The sequence below is a fragment of the Melospiza georgiana genome, chromosome 13 (genome assembly GCF_028018845.1).
Source record: "Melospiza georgiana isolate bMelGeo1 chromosome 13, bMelGeo1.pri, whole genome shotgun sequence".
NCBI lineage: Eukaryota > Metazoa > Chordata > Aves > Passeriformes > Passerellidae > Melospiza > Melospiza georgiana.
The window spans coordinates 9,218,856-9,232,451 of NC_080442.1; positions in this window are offsets into that span (position 1 = coordinate 9,218,856).

Sequence of the window (13,596 nt, forward strand, 5' to 3'; positions counted from 1 at the left end):
CACACAAACCCCAACTTACCTAGCATTTCAAATTAGGTTGTGTTTGGAAAGCTGTTATTTATTCACATAATAATGATTTATTTATTCACATAATAACGATGCCTATGCATCCTGATTTATTAGAGCAGGTAGGTCACACTTTCCCACAAAAGACAAATGCTGAAATCCACGGGGCTGCATGTTCTGTGCAGAACTTTAATAAATTGGATATTATCAGGGCAAGTGTTAAAGCATTTAGTGCTGTGCAGCTGACTGGGTCTGGATGCTTCTTTACATTTGATGCTGGCTGTGACTTTGCAGCCATGAGTGGTGCCTGCACACTGGCCAGGTGACAGAACCCATGATGAGGATTTCAGCCCAGGAAGGCCACAGCTGTCACTGAGAGGGTGATGCAGCAGCTGGGGTTGGCCTTGGGGCAGAGTTTCTGCTAAGAACTATAGCAGCCCTTGAGCTAAAGGGAATCTCACGGAGGCAGCAATCAATATTTTGTGGAGCAATTCACTCACATCCACAAATGGATCAGAATGCTCAAATGGCAGAATGTTAATATGCTCATTTGTGGTTTCTGTAGAGCTTGATGTGATTTTTGGAACAGCATGGAAACATCATCTTCATCTGACTGTGTGGGCATTACTTCATGACCATCTCTAATAGCATGGCAGAAAGCACTCTGCTGCCCACCTATCTATAAATAACTAAATATCATCAACCCAGGAATAAAATTGCATTTTATGGGTAGTCTTGGGAACATGTAACATAGGCAATTAGATTACATGTAGTCCTACAACAGTTCCACTAAAGGGAATGAAATTACTTAGAAACTTGCTGTCCAGGCCACTTGCAGGTGAATTATTTCTCTTGTACACCCATAAATACAATATGTGAGGAACTTGAATTCAACTTGGACAATGCAAATCTGTCTTTAGATAAGATCTAGAAACTTTATTGTTTCTAATGAAATTTTTGGATTGTAGATCTTGAGTCCTTTTTAGCAGCTAAGACAAAAGACTAAAGACATTCTTTTAATATTGTTGGGATCAGTACTGTGGGATGTCTCAGCCTAATAATATCTACTCAACAATTTTATGTGAATTCTACCTATTTCCAGTATAGAATCACAGAATCATTAAGGTTGGAAAAGGCCTCCAAGATTGAGTCCAACCTTTGGTCAAACACCATCAGCACTGAAGTGCCACATCTATTTCCCTGCTGCTACAGCTGTTTGTATGAGGGGTCATGGTTACTGTTTATGCTCTTTCAGGAAAAAGAAATACTAATCTGAAGGAAAAGAAAATACCTTGAATTTCTGCCTTTCATTGCTGCTCCATGTTTAGGACATAGAATAGAGAGAGGGAGTTTGGGACAGAGCTGCTGTGAGAAGAATTTACATTGTAGTGCCTGAAGTCTCAGATTGTTTTCACTGTGTGATGGACTCCCTTTGCTCTTCCAGTGCTTTATTTTTCAGAGACATGCAGAGAAAAGTAGCTGGCAAAAACAAGATTATGCAATGCATAATGCAGTAGTGCTGCATTTAACTGGTGTGATGTGTGTGGCTGCCAGTGAGGCTGTAAAGGTGCTTGGGATCACAGGGCAGTCCAGGCTCTGTAAAGGTATTTGGGATCACAGGACAGTCTGTGAAAGCACCTCAGGACATTAACCAGTCAAACCTCAGAGGATACAGCACCAGTCTGCAGGGCATCTTCCCTCTTGGTTTGCTATGCACCTGAAAAGACATAAAAATTAAAGAATTAAACCAAAAACTGTAGGTGGGAGAGAATCCAGATCCATTATCCGAAAGCACTTTAGAGCCAAAGATGATAACCCAACCACTCCCATAACAACTCTTTCTACCAAGGTTTTTGTCATAATAAAATGGCAATGTCTGGGTATTTGAAAGGAATGCCAAGTAAAGATTGAGTCATGAGGGAGGCTGAGCATTTCCCTCATTTTCAGAAAACAGGTGGAAGTGGAGGCTCAGCATCTCCCAGGAAGCGCTGAGCACCACAAGGGGTTGGAGATGCCAGGGAAGCTGAGTGTTGGTGTGGAGGGTGCTGGAGTGGGATGATCAAATGAGCAGCACGTGGTGCAAAACCTGAGGAGGAGACAGCTCTAGGTGTTTTGGAATGTGAGAATCCAAACCCTCTCTGTTGTGCAGGGCTGAGAGGCCCAGCTCCTCCCTGAGAGCAAAGTGAGGGAACAGCCTGGTGCTGGTGTCCATGGGTGGGTTGTGTAACACCACTGAGCTCCCATCGAGGGTTCAGGGAGCAGCTGAGTCACTGCAGAGACTCATTGTGAGAGCACAAGCCCAGGGGCAGAGCAGTGGCTGCAGCAGGTGTTATAAGAAAAGAGTCTGAAGAAGCACAGAAAGTCATCCCGAAGTCAGTGAACTGAAATGCTGCAGGGGATCATCAGGGTACTGAGGCCAGCATGCTCCTTCCTGAGATTAAAGAAAGTTCCCCACCATTTTGAGGGACAATGAACCCTGATTGAACCCAATAAAAGACAATAAATCACACCCAGAGAACACCAGTCTGGCTAAATGAGACCACATAACCCTAAACAGAACATTCAGAGCCTCATTAGAGCCAGCCAGGTGCCATGAAGTTATTGGTCTGCTGAGAATTTAGAGAGAAGGATCTATAGTAGTGGCTGATATCATTCTGGAGATAAAAAATATCTTATCTGGGGTAAAACTGAGCCTGGCTACTTGTGATTTTACTGAAGGACAGCATTCTTTGTTCTGAGTTCTAGGGATTTAAGAGGTCTGATAACAGAGTTTAGCACTGAGGGAGGAAAGGATCCTGTGATGTTGCTGCCATCTCACAGCATCATACAATAGCAACAAGGACTCCACAGCTGGGGCACAGTTGCAGCTAAATTTTGGCATGAAGTACTGGAACTATGAGGAGAGCAAATCCTTAGTTAAATGGTTATGTAACTTGTAAAATTTTTAAGCTATGCATAGATTTAAGAGGTAGAAATGAACATAAATATAAGTAGTACAAGGATATCTACAGTTGTCACTACAAAGCACCCAGGATCACACTGACCACTAGCCACCTACTTTGGGATAACTGCCTCAATTTCAGAAATGCACTTTAATTCTTTAAAGTGAGATGCTATTGAAAAAATGCTATTTGAAAAGGCAATCTCACACAGCACTGGACAAAGTGTATGTGGGTTGGATTTAAGCAGTCCATTTTCTGTATCCCACTAATGTGCTGTGATAAAATGAATCCTGAAATACCTTGTATTATGACTCATCTGATATTAAGATGTGTCAGTGTTCATAAACAATGCTGTTCATCTTCTGTGTGTGTGCATGTGTAAGAGGTGTAGGTGGAAGCTGAAGTTTTAGTTGTGATGACTCAGCCTTTATACACTGTTTCTCTTATTTCTGATTTATGAAGAAATTCTCTTCTTTCCTGTGCACTTAGATGGGTGAGGTTCAAGGGCTCAGTGAGGAATGTAATATGTTCATTTCCTGGAACAATCCTGAGATTTTTATGTCTCTGATATTTGACTATTGAAAATTTCATCTTCTGTCCAAGGCAGCCATCTGGATTTTGGCCCTCATTTCTTCACTCCCTTTCTTTGTGATCCCCTTGAGTTAATGGAGAAATTTCACCTACCCTCTCCTCTGTTGGATTCTATATGATACTGCTAAAGTGGTTTTGCGGGTAAAGGTTTTAAAGAGAAATATGCCTCTTATGAATTTCATATTCTCATTCCAGACTATTTGATAAGCAGCCATCTATTAGAATACAGTGAAGAATGTGTATGCAAAAATTAGGCAAAGTAAGTTTTGGTGGCGATTTAGGTCTTGGTTGGTACAGAGATGAAATAGGCTGTTCAAATTTCCACCGTGCTGGGGATTTTTTGTTTTTGCTTTTAAATGAGAATTTGTATCATTATAAGTATTACGCTCTGTAATTTGCATAATCCACCAGGTGACAAAATCTCCTTAAATAAAGCGTGAAAAAGGTGAATTGTTCAGCAGCAGGGCTGGGTTCAGGCAGTGATTTGCAGCGGGAGCCGCAGGCGCCCAGCGCAGCCGGCAGGTGGAGGGGCTGCTCCGAGCCCTGCCTGCCAAAGGGCTCCTGCCCTGTCCGTGCCTCGTGTTTCTCACAAAGCAAGAACCTCTGCGGCAAAAGACGGACCCTATCTTTTCTTCTTTTTAGGCTATCTTTTCTTTTCATCTCATGATTTTGTGCCGTCTCTTTTCACATCTCTCATTTTGTGACTTTTCAAGCTTTATGGATGGTGATGGCATGTAGAAATCAGGTGATCATTACAAAGGCAGGACATAAATTCATATATGTGGGAGTGGAGGGAAGAGGTGTGGAAGGGCTGAATGCGTTTCTTTTTAGCATCATGAAAACTCAAAGGTCCATAATAGAAATAGGCCTGCCCGTCTCAATATATTGCAATGGTGTGTTATGTGTTATAACCTAATGATAGATTATGAGGCTGCAGGAGCATTCTAAGTGCATAAATATACATGGTAGTTGCAGTTCTCCTCTGGCTGTTGAGTGCAGATGTTGTTCTGGAACTTCTCAAAAACCTTGTTGCGTCTGGTCGAGTGGATGCAATATTACTGATAGAGTAATCCCTTTGTTTAGGGCAGGTTCAATCTGAGACTTTCTCTCTTTATTTTGTTACTCCTGCTTACTAAAGCCACTTCAGTACCAAACCTGTGTCAGCCTAGGGAGTCCCAGGAGCAGGAGGGCAAGGGGCAGTTGTGCCAGGGGAGGTTGGAATGGTATCACACGTTCTCTGCCAAGTTCTGCTGTGCTCTGATCCCCTGCACTTTGGGGAATAGGGGCACCAGTAACAGAAGCAAGCTGTTTGTGGCCCCCCCAAGTTTTCCCCTTGTCTATTCCACAATGGGTTTGCTGGACCATCTCCCTCTGTTTCTTTTGAGCTGGTCAGCCAACACAGCAGGGCTTTTCCCCGGCTGCCTGCCATCTGCCATCTCCTCCTTTTGTTTCCCTTTAGAAGCTCACTCCAGTGAGGCACTGGGAGTCTGCCATGAAATCCTAAACAGTCCTGTTTCCTGCTGATGTTTAGGAAAAATCATTGCTGGCCATCAGTGAGGAGAGTTTAGCATCTTGAGAGAAGGGGCAGTGACTTGTAAAGCCAGCAAGGGCAGCCCTGCTTGAGCCATGTCTCTCAGAGCCTTGTAATGATGTCCTAATGAATATTTATCATTATTTGTGATACCCTATTTTCAGCAGTTGTGTATTCTAGTAACAGCTGACAAAATGTTCGTTTTGGTTTGTAATGAAATTGTCTCTGTTTTAGCTGCTCATTATGGTGGGGATGTCACTCCCCTACCATTGTGTCTGCCATTATAACCCAGCTGGATTATTGGCAGGCTAGCAGGGTTAAAGGCATATCTATCTGAGAAGCTTCTTGCCAGGATGAGGGTCTCTGAGTGGAAATGTTAACTCTTTGTACTGTGCATTTATCTTGTAACAGTGGGGGTTTTTGGTTTTGTTTTTAGCATTAAAAGCATCTTCCAAAACTTCCCAAATTTAAGTGGCAACCACTAAAATCAAACTCCTTCAGTAAGAAGCAACACAGAAATGTTCACTGATAAAGTAAATTAAATTGAGTTAGACTCTTATAATTTTGTCAGTTGAAGTTGTCAAAGGGATGCTTGCTGGATGTGTGCCACAAGAAAGCTCTGTGTGCTGTTTGGCAAAGTGTGATTAGGTAGTGATTTATTTTGAGCAATAACCAAGCCCTTGGCTCATGTGTCAGGCCTGTACATCCTTTTCTGTATCCTTATCATTAGGCCAACACAGAAATCCAGAGGCTGATTCCTGTAACATGGACAAGGCATGTGGATGGGTTTTTTGTGCATGTATTCTTTCTTTCACTGCAAATGCCAGCTGACACAGGAGCTGTGTATCTGAGCAGTCCAAGGAAAGCTGGTTTGGAAGCCAGGACCTTTAATTTCTTTCCTGCCCATGTCCATTAACCATGGTCCAAGTGATGCATTAATAATAAACCCTGAACCTATTGAAAGTGGCACACAGCCTTGGGTTTCAGCTACCATACAATTATTCCAGATCTCATCAGTGAAAATAATTTATAACTTTACAATTACGTTTAGGAATCTGGTCCAAATCTTCCAAGTGTTTTTTGATTGTTTTCCCAGATTTAAGTCTTAGAACATCCCATATTAGTCTGGAAACCTCTTCACACTGTTCTTTTTCCAACTATGAAACCTACATGGAAGTTCTCATTTGGCTGAAGACAAACTTTTGCCAACAGAGAGAACAGCTTTAAATAAACAGTATTGTGGGATTTCTGTTTCCCTTTTCTCAAATAATGCTGCTGTCCTGAGGATGCTTGGTTTAGGCAAATGACATTTTGATAAAAAGTGACTTTATTAAAAATTGACATCCAGCTCTAAACTAATTCTGTATGATGGATTAAACCTTTTTTTATCCTTTTTATCATAAGATTGTCTTTGCACTGTTAATTTTGAAGATTCAGACAAATCTGGTCTTAGTCTTAGTATAAACTGAAGTTCATTTACATTGGAGTGGAAAAGGAATCTGGATGATGGGGTCTCCCTTTGGGAAATCTCCCTTCCACTAAAAATTGATAACAAATGGGTCTGATTCTGATGTAGAAAAGTGTACTGCAGTTGGGTTTTCACTCTTAAAAAGAAACTGGAGTGATTTGGATCTTCATTGTTCACAAATTCTGGACTTAGCTGTAGGAAATATCTTCTCTTTGTACGGTATGGCACAGAGCATTAAGGGATAAGTTTGTCATGCAGTACATATCACACCACATCTGGTCTCTCCTTACATCCTCAGCTTGGAAATGGATGTTCAGATGGTACCACAATGAGAGAGCTGTGCTGGCATTTTAATTTTTAAAAAGCACATTCTAGAATTGTTAAAGCAGGAGCATCCTATCAAAATTGTTGTCTGAGTTCTCATAAAAGAGTGTAGAAAGTGTTAATAATATAACACAGCACACAAGAACAGATGTCCCATGGCAAAGTTGAAACAAAATTGGAAGAAATTAACACCCAGTTTGATAATGCACAGCAATGGAAACTTTGTTCTGCATATGGGGGCTCAAGCTTGGATGCTTGCAACCCCTCCCCTTCATTATTGAACAAAGAGGAAAATAGGAACACAATAAAAATAGAAACTGATAAAGAAAGCTCAGTCAGTGCATTCATTTTTATCCTGTAGCAGAATTTCATTTGCTGATCCACTTTCTTTGCATAAATACCAACGAATTGAACTCACCTTTAATCTCTGAAGCTTAACTCTTAATTGCATAGATTGTCCATAAAAGGCATGAAGCATTATCCCAGTTCCAGAACATTGTTACTTTGATCTTTTCCTGAACCATCATGTCTTATGAGGCTGTTTGAATTCAACAAACTTGGAAATTTTAGGTGTTTAGATAGATGATTTCAGGTGTGACTTGTTAAATTGAAAGTGGAGATAAAGAAATACTGTGAATAAAGTTCAGAGTATCCAGTTTCTGAAAAATGGTATGTGAATGTTACATGTGGTAACCCTGTAAATTTGGAGGGTTTTGTCCTCCTCACAGTTCAGAAATCTGTATACATGTTTAATAGCCAAATCTCATCTTCCTTATTCAGTCTTGAGCTCCTGGGTCAGTAATGTTTCAGGACAATGCTTAAGAGAGGATGCCACAATCAGTCCCTTTTTATGTGGAAATCTTTGATAACTTTTTTGGTTTTTTGTGGCTTTATTTTGTTTTGTGTTTTATACTGTATGTTATTCTGAAGATATGATGAACCAGTGACCAGGTGAGGACTGTCTGAAATGCAAGCAAACTTTGTTACATAGATGTTATTTAATCACATGAGTGAACCAAATATGTATTGCTGAATTACAAACATTTTGCTGCCCAGTAAGGACTGAGGGTTGCATTATTAGTTTTGGCAGCTTTATCAGAATGGTTGTTGAATATCATTCCTTTTTAAAACTTAAAGGCAAGGAAGAGTGATTAGTAAACGATTTATCTTTGACAGTCCATATCAGAGTTTTCTACTTTGATTGAGTTTATGGATTTTCTGACTGTTGGTCTGAGAAGCTTTCCCTCTAGGTAGGTAGATGGGAAGGTGCTGTGGTAATTGTATCATGATTGACCAGCTTTGGATTATTTTAGGATTATTCAGAATGGAAAATACAGCTTTTACTACCTTTTAAAAAATATATTTTAGAAAGATTTGTCTTTTAACAAGGCTTTTTAGAATTTAACCCTGCAGTCTCTCAAAAATGGTTTCTTTCTGTGAGTGCCAAGAATTAGCTTTTGTTCGTTTTCATCCAGGAAGCAATAGATCAATTTCATCAATCAATTTAATTCTGTGCCTCTGTTTTTCCATTTCTGATAAAACTCAATTATCAAAAGATGCAATACTCTTTTACAGCAGTTGTATTAATTAGACTTTCTCCAGCACGTAATCATCCTGAGTACTTTAGTGGTTTCGGTTTGACAATTTCCTACAGTCCTGCAGAGATTGTGGAGCTATGTCAGCATCATTGTGCATGTTTTACCTGACCTAATATATGTTCTGAGACTTTTAAATTTCTTTATTGGTGTTTTTATGCAAAATTGAATGGAATTTTTTTTTCAAAAAAATGTTTTTGTTGGGTGTTCTGACCAGTGATGGGGTTTTGCCAATGGATTAATTTAAAATGTTCAACTTTTTATATGCATGCGTGTACTTGATACAATCACCTCCATAACAATCAGTCCTTTGACACTCTTTAATAACAGCCTGACAGAATAGCTGTGATGGACAGCTCTGTTGCTTATCAGTTGTTTATGTTGTACATAAGCATCAGTCTAATAAAAGATAATTATTTCTGGGAGTCATTGCTCTAGGCCCAAAAATAATATGCCCTCTTGGCAAAAACATATTGCTTTTAATGTACTTCACCTGAAAAATAATTAAAGCCAGTTTGCAATGAATGTTTCATTCTTGTTGTTTGTCTTCAAAAGATATCTCATTCTAAAGAGATATTGGATGCAGCTTATTCCCTAAATAATTTTAAAAAGTCTTCATGTAACTTCTCTTGTACATTTAATTTTGAAAGCACAATAGATCTGACTTTACAGTCCAGATTTACTAACTGATATTTTTACTCCTGAGAGATAATTAAACTAAAAATTATTTGGCAAGTGTTTTGTCTAAGCAGGACTCTTGATGTCTATATTTCATCCACATGGTACTCTGTCATCTTCTAAGGGATAATATCAGAGTTCAAGTGTTCATCCAGTTTGTTCTCAACAGAAGCAATGTTTTTTTGCTCAAGAAGTTGTGTGGTTTAGATCCAGCGATCCCATTTCATTCTTTGTGGTTCGTGGCTTACAAAGGCATTTCTCTCCCTGGTACAGGATTCCCCAAGGGCTGGGAGGGAGACAAAAAGATTCTGTTTGGAGAATAGGAATGGAGTTCTGTGCAACCAGGATTAGGAAAGTCCAAGTTATTTCTTGAGCTTACTTTTGTTTAATGAGCTGTGAATGCAAAGTTTTTGTCTTTGTAAGAAAGCTCCATCACATGTAATAAATTAGGATTATGGGGTTTTTCCTCAGATGCAGTGTTTTTGTATTGCTGCATGTTTTAGAAAACTGGTATATATGGGACTGAGAATAGTTTAAAAATTTTCTTCCCTTCCTCTTTTTATTACATTAAGTACAAAACACTTTTGGGATGAGAGCACACAAAAAGGATGTACCATTGCAGAATCCTTATTTTTTACTAAATGGGATTAGCAATGTGTAGGTTATTCTTTGATTTCTGCATGTATCTATGAATGCAGTAGGTGAAACAATCCTTGTTCCTCCCTTTCCATACTAGGATACACACAAAAGATGTGATGCATAAAACATCTTTTAATAAATAACCCAGCAGAATCATCATTAGCAAGGGGAGGGCAATTATTTCTCTTCATTAAACTTCTCAGTGCTCATGTTAAAGTAATCATGAGACTGTATGCTTTACAGTCTTGCATGGTTAAGGCATATCCATTTCTGCACATTCTGTAACACAAAAACTCCAAATTATACTGAAGGGTTAGAAAATACTTGTGGTCAAATGGTAATTTTAGAAATGGCTCTCAAGAGGTGTTAATTAAATCTTTAGTGTCCTAGATATGTGTTTTAACTTTTATACAGAAATTAATACAGCTGTCTGGCTGCTACAAGAATCTGTGAGCATTTGTCACTGAATGTAACCTGAAGTTAAATCTGCAAGAGTTGAAAAGTGTTTTTTTTCTGGATTTGAAGACAATTCAGATATGAGTGCTTTTTTCTGCAAGGTGATTCAGAGTCTGAGCATGTTTTGCCTGCACAAAGCCAGATTGTGGCACAAAGTGCAACCTTAATATTCCAGAATTAAAATACTATAAAAATAAGTGGCAAAGCTCTGCAGATGAGGTAAACTACACAGTATCTCAGAGGTCAGGCTGAAGGAAGACAATCTAGGATTTATGTTGTACATGGGTACTGCTGTGTATTGCTAATCAATTAGAAGAACATGGAGTCTTTGCTATTAACTTCAAAATGTGTTTAGGATTAAATTTTCCTTGCTTTCAGGAGCAATCATAAAACATACACCTCTAAATCCCACTGACTTTACATGACATTTCATTAGACTTGTTCAGAATACTGAGATGAACCCCTGTAAACCACACATTGTAAGTTGCCTAAAGGCTTGGTGAATAAATGTCACACTTCAGTTTACTTTTTAGATTTTCAGACTGGGGACCAATATATAAATACTCACTGGATTTGTAAAGGCTCTATTCCAGTAATATTCATTTAGGGTTTTTACTCTGATCCAAGTCCAGTCAGTGGTATTTTGGTGTCACTGAAACACTTCTAAATTATCAGCTTCTTCAGAAGCCAAACATGAATGATGTTTTGTATTGGTTTAATCTCCTATTGCTCTAATCATGTTCTGCTCCTGCTCTCTGTTCTGTGGAGAACTCCTTCAATTTTCAGAGGAGATTTGGGAACTTAAAAATTTAATTATAAAAAATCAATGCGGAAGCAGATACATGTTAGCAGGCTTAAACAGAAAATTTTGAAAGCATTTTGAAAATTAAGTAGGTCTGTTATTGAATCTGCTCAAAAATTTATGATCCATAACTTGACAAATTTAAAGGACAAGGCAAAACTGAGTTCTTAATAGTTTATAAATTTGGACACTATTCCTGCATGTCAAGACTACATACTGCATCCTTGCCCTTATTTCAGGGAAGTATGCTGGGTTGTTGGTTGGTATAGTGGTGAGTTTGGGGTTTGTTTTTTTTGGTAATACAAATACATGTATTTGGACTCTTTTTTTTTGGCCTTGGCCATCTGAAGATTGAGTTCTTCCACAGGGCTTTTTGAGCTCTCTCTTTCCAGAGAGCCCAGTAGGGTAAATGCTCACTAGGGAGTACAACTTTTCTGTGTCATCTGCAAAAACTTTCTCACATGTTTGTGTTAATCACGAACCTCACCAGCTTGTGTCAGTATTTTGTACCAGAGTGCTGCATGAAAACATTTAACCCTCGAGGATGCAGTTCTCCAAAACAATTTATCCTTTGTGGAGTTGTGTCAGTTTCCATGGCATTTCCAGAGCCATGTAGTGATAAGAGACTAAATTAAGACAATTTCAATGGACTTCTGCATTTGCCAGGTGACATGCTGCTGTTGACAAACAGCTGTAGTGAGTAGCAGGAACTGAAAATGGGGAGCTATCGTTTCTTGATATAATTTTAAGTAACTGTTGAAAAAACAGCCAACCAAAGTTTGAGGTTCTTGCACGTGTTATTTCAAGTGGGATATTTACCTTCAGCAAAGGGAAACACACAATAATTTACTGCTAACCTATCATTATTAACAAAGTTAATAATGATAAGGAAGCAATAATAAATCACAACTGGCATGTTTTAACAAGATGTATAGAGCCTTCTGGAAGTGTTCTTGCATCTCAATTATGTAATAAAATGATACAAATGTATTATTAAGGTCAAGCCTCTTCCTTCCAGGGTGGGGTGTCACAACAGGACATTGTGTCCCCAGTTCTGACAAGCTGTTCCTCCTGATGCTGATGCCACCATCCTCACCTGCAGGTTCTCTGGAGCCACATTTACAGTAGGAGCTGGATCACCTTCCCATTTCCCTTTAGTCTGAAGCTTTCTGCTGTCCCTGAGTTTTACTGGAGGCTGGAGCCAAAGTATTGTCAGGGGCAGTTCCTGCTCCACAGCCTTTGGTTAGAGTGTTAATGGCATGGTTTACACAGGCAAATGTTTACTGTGTGTGCAATCTTGTTTAGCCACACCATCCTCATAGATGCAGGCTCACATATATCCTGACACCTAAGCAAAGACATTAAAAATGGATTTTTGTCCTGATGCCTTGGGGTTTTGACCAAACCTTGTCTGAGTGAAGGGGCCCACGAGTAATTAGGTCCAGAGCTACACAAGTACATTGTTTTTTACTGTAACCTTTCCTTGAGGCAGGAGTTTATCAAATCAGCCTCATTGCAAAGATTTAATTGATTCTCATAACATGCTTTGGGTTCATTAGGTGAAGTAATACAATGGATTGATAACACTTCTGCAGAATGAATTTATCTTCCTTGCATTGTCCTTAACATTAGAAGGAAGACCATGCATACACTTTCATTTGTATTTATACATCTGAGCTGGTGATATTCCATTTGAAAACATTTCAAACAGAAAGAGATCCATTTGCAGCTGCTTTAGAATTCATTCAGTAGCTGGACCAAGTTCTTTTGCAAAATTTAATTATGTGCTTTCTGAAATGGCAGTAAGTGGCAATTTTCTTAATGCAGTTAGCACCATACTTAATATTATAATAATACTGATTTATACTCTACTCATGTCTCTCTTGAACTATTGTTTAACACTGAAAAAGATCTTCCAATATTTGTTGGAATTAAAAAAGGATGAATATAAATACAAATGCATATAGGTGTTAGAAGGTGCAGTTTCTGATTGTAGTTATTTTGATCTATAATTACTTGCCAAGAATATTTCAATGATTGTTAAATGGAGAATGAAATTCAATTCCATCTACATATCATTACAAGGTAAGGGTAAGTTTATAAGGCAGTGAGTGAAATGCTAATCAACCCTTCTGAAATTAAAGAGGAATTAAATGATTGAAATCCAGTGGGAGGTATTTCAGCTCTAATCAGGTTGTTTAATAGAGTTTGGCACGTTGTGCCAAATATGCCCTATTTTGAATGTGACTTGATTTTGGCCAGCAATTAATTAAAGAATAAAGAGTTGTTATGAAGACCTGCTCAATTCTGATAAGTTAGTACCTTCTGCAGAAGTGTGGTGATGCTCCACGAAGTGTTGGGCCCTGCATTACTCATGAAAATCTAACTTCAAAGACCAGAGTATTTCCTTAGTGATTGCTGTTCTACCGTGGAATAATGCCATAGAGGCACTACATTAAATTAAGCCAGCCACAGGGAAAATATTGTATTAAGATATCATATTGAGAGAATGTGTTGGTATCAGTACATCAAATTAATTGTTGAATTATACTTAAAGTACTAGC